Raw genomic sequence first — 7,500 nt, forward strand, 5'->3', positions numbered from 1 at the left:
TGGGGGTTAAGAAAGAAAATCTTGATTTATGCAAGTAAATGTCATATTCCCAAGTCACCAATTGATATTTAGGAGAAGACCGGTACATATTCTCCCATTAGACCCCAGCCTAATACAAGACCCTTGTATATGTTCTACTCATGATTATAAACCATGTTTCAAGCAGGAGTGGGCAGTTGAAGATCTGGCAATAAATAAATGATCAATGCTAATTAAAATGATAATAATGGTTCATAGAGGTATTAACACAATGAAGTCTTAAATGGTATCAGAAATGGAATAACCCAACTATCCTTGAAGTGAAGTACTCTATATTGAGAGTACATCATGTGGTGCATCAAAAGTTATTCTCTTTTGAGAAGTGGACAGGCATAGCCTACATCCAATCCTCTTCGCAAGCCTTCATATTTTGATTCTGGAAATGTGTAAATCTCGGAACCGAAGACGGTTTATGCTTCGACCCATGTTTCAACTCCAGTTTCCCTGAATTTCCGTAACAGACCTACTATTTCTACATCTTAAACTTTATTGCATCCATTCATCACAAAAAAATCAACACTTAAATCGCTGTTAAATCATTTTCGCAACTTCTACATCCCTACTTTAAATTTTGTGCATCTCATTGTTTGGCTAGGTCAGAACAGATTAAATATTTGAGTTTCGGATAAAATTGGAAACCTATTGCAGACAATTTAATGTCGAAAACGTTACTGAATCAACTTAATCTTACAATGATTGCTATACATTCAATTTCCAAAATTCTTCCTCAGCTGTTTCAATTAATTTCTACTGTCAGAAATAGAAAATAATTAAGATTGCAGGTGTAAAATTGTCAAAAATCACTGGATCAAACTATTGGAAATTATGTCTTGATTTGAAAATTTCACATAAACATTAGATATGGCATTGGTTTTCTTTGACAGAAAAAAAGTTGTCATTCATATAATGATAAAAGAATCAATCACATCCTCTAATATAATCACATGTGTAAGCTTTTAACAATACTTTCTCTGGAGAGAAAACCGACTATATGACCTTGGATGCAGTCACCTGTAGAAACTGAATACATCAATGAACACATGCAATCCAATCCATTGTTTGTTCCTGTCTATAGGCATAAAACACAACTTTAAAAAACAATAAAACAATAAGAAAACCAAACCAAACTGGGCTATCAAAAAGATGTATAGACTTGAGGAAACAACTTGTTTCATTGAAATGCTCCACAAAATTGCTGGACAATGTATGACTATATACCACCACCAACTAATCAGCAGTCTAAACATTCAAACAAATAAAGACCTATTTTATTTCATTTTTTTTTTTGGGGGGGGGGGGGGGAGGGGAGGGGGTGTTAACAAAATTTCTTGAAGTCATTTGACACACTGGTTTTTATCAGAATACCTGATAAAGACCTCTCAAACAACCTCTAGCTAAGATGTGCTTAAAATTCACACAATAAAATTTTTTTGAATTTTTCTTAAAGTACCATACATCTCATAACTACACCACATCTTCAATTTGATTATATATTTTTTGAAATGGTGGCTTTCAATCTTCAAAACTATGCAATAGAAATAAAGAAAGGGATGAGGCAACATATACATTTATCATTATAAATAAATACCGGTACCATTTTGTTGTTGCACTGCCTATTTTGCTGAAAGTTTACAAAGACATACTAGTAATTTTAAAAGCATGTCCAACACATTTAAGGAATGAATAACTTCCGAGATCAGTCTAACATATTCTCCTGAACTCCCACCCCCTGTATGTGAGACATGAATTCAATACTGAAACAAAGACCTTCACACAAAAAAATACATCGTTGATAAGATACAATATGACTGCGTTTTATTTCATTTACCTGTGCAGTTAACCTCCTACACTCAAAACAGAATTATAAGTCTTCAGTGCAATCTCCCAAAATATTCACTGCTCCGTGAAATCAGCTGTTTTATGCATATCATAAAAAACAAGTGTGCTACATGCAAATTAGTTTTTCAATATCATCCGAGTGTGCTTCACTTATGCAAATTACTGCAGCGATATGTCTGGTTCAGTACAATGAAGCAAATTCAACCAAAAAATGTCAGAAATGATGATTGAAAATAAAAAATATCCTGTACAGATCGAGCATTTGATATGTATTTGTACATGTGAGGTCACCAGGTCAAAGTTAGCAGACAGGTCAATAACTGTAGGCTGATTCCATTTTGTTGAAGTAGGGAATAGCAGGTTTAGTTCAATGTCTACCAAAACTTGGAACTCAAGTAGAACAAAAATGATATACTGTCCACCAAGTTTCTCTCTTGAACAAAATCATAGCCCATAAGAGCTGTTCAGAAAAATAGCACAATACAAAGAAAAAAATCAATTCAGCTTATTCAAAAGAGACAGACTTCTCTGTGTTGTCAACAGCATGAGGTTTACAATGTTTTAAAGTCAAGGAATTAAACAAACACCGACTTGGTGTCACAATAAGATTAAATTTATAGCAGGCAATTCAGTATTTTTAATCTGCAATTGGCTCTATAGGCCCAAAACACTAACCTGGCACACACTTATGACAGACTGTCTAGTCTTAAAAAAAATACGGTTTGTTACAAAAAAACAACACTTTCAAACAATTTTAATGAAATATTCTTAACAATATTCCAGTGATATTTATTTCCATTAAAATCACACTTTTGCAATCTTAACTCGACTGAAGAGGTCAGAGGGACTTTTATAATCACAGAGTATTCTACACTCGTCAGTTATACTTGTTAAAATGTAACTGCATGTATAAAAAAACATAAGATTAAGGAATTTTAAGAAAGCCCTTAACCACCACCACCACATGAAACGTTCTGTCCAATGGCTTAACTTTATTGTCATTTGAAAGTTTTAGTTGAGCATCTATAAAAGTAACTTGGTAGCAAATAAAACTCTGTTTATGAAAAAGCCAAATTTTCTAGGAGTACGAATGTTTTTTGTCAGAGAATATCAATTTTAAGTGAGACATGACTATCTTGAGTTAGAAGGGCTTTACTTGCTATAGGTTCAAACCAGTGACTGAGTTTTTCCTTTGTCCTTTTCCTGAACAGATAATGGTTGTAAAAATGTCCCCCTCATCCAAGCATTCCCCCGGATGTGATGGATGAGGGGCATTCTTGGAAGACAGCCTGAGGCTGAGGAGTATCAAGTAGCATTATTTCCTGGCTATTATGCTCGGGATCGCCCTTCAAAAAAAGCTAAAAACCTACCTGGAAGTGACGTCACATACCGTATAAATAGTGCTTCCATTGTGATAAACACTCATAATTTTAAAGCAGATTTATTGTCAAATATGTATTTTTATTTGAGGTGGGATAAACAATTCTCAAAACCCATACAGGGAGGGAACCTTGATACTCCTCAGCCTCAGGCTGTCTTCCAAGAATGCCCCTCATCCATCACATCCGGGGGAATGCTTGGATGAGGGGGACATTCTTTTCATCCAGCCTTCGGCATATCGGAGTATCAAGTAGCATCTTCAAAGTATTTGACAATAAATAAAAATCCTTCCAAGTAGAGAAGATTCTCAATCAATGATTTAAATAAACATATACCATTTTAATAAATCAACTTTGGTTTCATCATGTGGAAACACAAAATTGCTTTATCATCTTAGCCACAAAACACATCAAATGTACCCATTATTTTCCTCACCAATTTCTATAATAATTGTCCATATTGTGGCTGCATGATTAATGTTTTCTCAGAAAATAATGTTTTAAAACCATTTTGCCTCATTTCTCTGCGATATACCGTAATAAAATACATTGTTTGTAAAATTCAAACTATCTAATTTTCTGTCTGTAAGATGTTAATAGAAAGAAGAATGAATTGCATTCATTGAAATGTCAGATTTCACTGTCTGATATATAGGGTACATTATAATACACATATAATACAGCTATAATGTAATTAAATGTATGATCTTCTAGCTTCCAATGTAATGTAGAAAACAAATGTTTTCTTCCTTGAATATAAAGTACCACCGGTATTATATTCATGCATGATTAAGTTTTGCAACATAACTAAGGTACAATGACCCTCTGATCAGAAAAATATTTACTCTTCATTAATTACTTATATGTCAATCATTCTTTTATAAACTAAAATCATATTTATATATACATGTATATCCTATTTTGTCTAGCTTGTATAGCTATATATTAGGATCAGTTAAGTTTTCTTTGAAACTTAGATATTATCAGTAAAAGCAATAGTATTCACTTGTGTACAGAAGGCTGTCAGGTATAATCTTGTCTGATGTCTTTGAACATCAACGTTCCTTTCTTAATTGAAAATTCTTAAATCAATATCTATGACTTTCCTGGTATGTGGTATTTATTCAAAAATCAAAATGCTAATCTTTCATAACACATCCATTTTGATATATTAATACACTGTACAACCAAACTCTGCATGAATTAATTAGTTTTAAGAAAACTAATTTCAAAACTTGCTATCTTTTCTAAATTTGATAATTATATCTTCAATTTGAAATAGGTTAATATAAATGACCTATGTTAAGATTTTAACCTCTAGCTAGGTACTGTTTTCTCTTAAAGAATATGGAATTCATATTTCATTTTCCATAAATCTAATATATGTATCATTATAAACAATCTATTATTTACATATACATGTATATTCATGGAGTATATATAACTTTTCCCTATAAAGTGGGAACATTGTATGACATTAATTTTTTGTGTATTAACAATTTATGACAAGATATGAAATCTAATATCAAGTTCTTTGTAATGTCATTTTTTGGTCGTCAATATATCTATATTCATGTAATCACAATGAGACCAACAATTGAGAACTGTAAACAGGACTATTTTTGCCCCATGTTATTTTCTTAGATTGTAAACATTTTTGTCCCAATTAAAACTTGCCCAGACAAAGCTTTGTTTATAGAGAGACAAGGTAGGGGATTGTAATTCGCCTAGTCTTCATCAATACACCCACTGGCAAAGAGACAAAAAATAAAACAGGAACAAATGTGTTCCCTGTAATCGTTCTTGGAATTTATGAATGATCAGATATGTTATATTTATGGTAACATTATTTACATATATGCCAGCAGCTAAATATGAGTAAACATTTCTTCAATATTAAATATTGTACTATAATATCTTTGTCCATATGATCGAGTGATATGATTAAACACAATCACTATCTTGAAATAACTTATTATAATCAAATTTCATATTAAATGAAATAAGCGAAAGTATAAATCCTGTTAATTCATATATTCAATCAATATGACACAATTAGAAAATACAGAAAAAGAACTTTCTCAATCTTTTGCAAAAGAAATTCAATCATCTTTAATATTAAAAAGTTTTTCCCATCATTTTAATTTTCTGTTGCAGCTACTACATAGCCTTGTGTTTACACAATGTCTTAACACATATATCTGTAAAGTTAATATTTTCTAATCTATTCTGATTCAAATTCTGAATAATATGTACCAGAAACGTTCTAAAATCTGTTTTAAATTTGTAGTATCATATATACTAAACACCATTAGCAAGTAAATACATGCAACATTTGTCTTTTCATGAAGACTTCAGTTCTGATGATAAGTTCTGAAGAGATAATCAATAATTATTCACATATACTGGAAACCATTCCAATGCATCAACTAATACATATATGGTAAGTATATAATAAATGTATGAAAATCAGTTTGTTCTTTGCTTTTTCTCAATATGAACATTGTAAACATGGTGCTAGCTAGTGTATCGTAATTCCATATTAGAGTTACTCATGTAACCCATCTTTTATAAAGAGAATCTCAAAAAATAAAATTTCAGTGTCTCTAAATATATAATCAAACATAATCTCATGTTTCATATCGTATATTCAATACTCTATTCAATAACTTATAACTGTATATTGCCAATTTACCATTCAATTATATCTCTTCCATTGCAATATTCTATTACAAATGTACGTATTTTTACATTTAAAATCCTTATCACTGGATTTTTCCTTAAAGAGGAAGGTTGTAAAACAACTGATCTCCATTGACAATTTGTCTTGGTATAAAATTGCTTGACATATGGTAAAAGTTTAATTCACCAAATTCTTAAGATAGAAATAAAAGATGGTCACATATAGTCTCTTTCTTTAATATATACTGTATTCTTTCATTTCAATCTAATTGAGCATGTACCATACTTTGGTAATAAGTTTTGATGTTTCTTTTTATAACAACTAGGGTTATAGTGAACATTGTATTATTTCTGGATTTTCATTCTGACCACATTGATCCTCTTTCACTCTGAACCTTTTCTTTTGGTATTATATCTCAGGATTTCAGCAATGTATCAAACAACTTCATTTCTTTATATCATACAGTGTCATAACAATACTTATCAAGCCTTAGTTTCCATGAAGTCTTCATTTAAATTAGCTTAAAATAAATTCATGTATGGTGTCTGAAATCAAATCATCTAAGTCAATAAATGTTTGGTTCTTTGTTCCTCATATCATCCTCATTAATCATATAATGATGTGCAGGTTTATGACTTTTGTAATAATTATGGATGCAAAAAACAATTAAATAGTAAAACCATATTAATTATTTGACTGAATACATGTACATTAATTACCGGTACATGTACTTATTTTAAAAGTACTTTTCAAGTCAAGTATCCTGATGTTTGTTTGATTTCTCTCTATTACTAACTTAGACATATATATGGCTTTCATTCAAATTTTTAAATCAATACTGGTACTCATGTTTTCAACATTCACTGTCACTTCAAGTCAAACTTTATACCTCTTAACTCAAATTTTATATCTGAATAAAACTGCACAAACAATTGATACAATTCAAAACACTGCATGGATTGTCTTTTGCACCCATTACAAACAGTTATCAATTTAATTCTCTAATATTTTATGAATCAGTTCGTCTTTCAAAAAATTCATGATTCTCCAAGATTTTAAGCTTCTTTCTTCCAAACTTCACAACATGCACAACTTCGACTGTACAATGTAATATAAATAAATGTAATGTAGACAATCATCTTTTCTGTGACAATAACTTGAAAACACCATATATTATGTGTTATAGAAAACATACGTATACGTAAGCTTCTCATCCCAGAATTAAAACATTTCACAGCCAATGTATTGCTCTGAGAAGCAAAATAAATTCCTGTTCATTAGTGAAATTTCTTGTTTGGTCTTCTATGACACCAAATAATATTACTGATATCATCATCTGTACTTATTTCAACCATGTGCAAACTGATGCCTTAAATACTTCTTTTTTATCATGATCAATAAACCAACATTAATTTCATGTAATGTATTGCATCAGCCTGTTCTGATGTTCTAAATTGACATCTTCTTTCACCTACATGATTTAGTACAGTTGTATTATTAACCTGACTGTTATTTTGTTCAAACTTCAGACCTTTGGTCATTTTACTATGAGCATTACAT

At 30.8% G+C, this 7,500-nt stretch overlaps 1 protein-coding gene and 1 long non-coding RNA gene across 2 annotated transcripts in view; one reads left to right on the forward strand and one right to left on the reverse strand.

The window, feature by feature from the left end:
- The window catches only part of LOC128190389 (uncharacterized), a 48,438-nt gene that overhangs the window by 29,860 nt on the left and 11,078 nt on the right, over nucleotides 1-7,500 (reverse strand). The window lies entirely within an intron of this gene.
- Nucleotides 1-7,500, forward strand: part of LOC128190390 (uncharacterized) — a 17,834-nt gene that overhangs the window by 7,693 nt on the left and 2,641 nt on the right. The gene's annotated exons all lie outside the window — the stretch shown is intronic.

Source organism: Crassostrea angulata, chromosome 6 (assembly GCF_025612915.1).
Source record: "Crassostrea angulata isolate pt1a10 chromosome 6, ASM2561291v2, whole genome shotgun sequence".
Classification (NCBI taxonomy): Eukaryota; Metazoa; Mollusca; class Bivalvia; order Ostreida; family Ostreidae; genus Magallana; species Magallana angulata.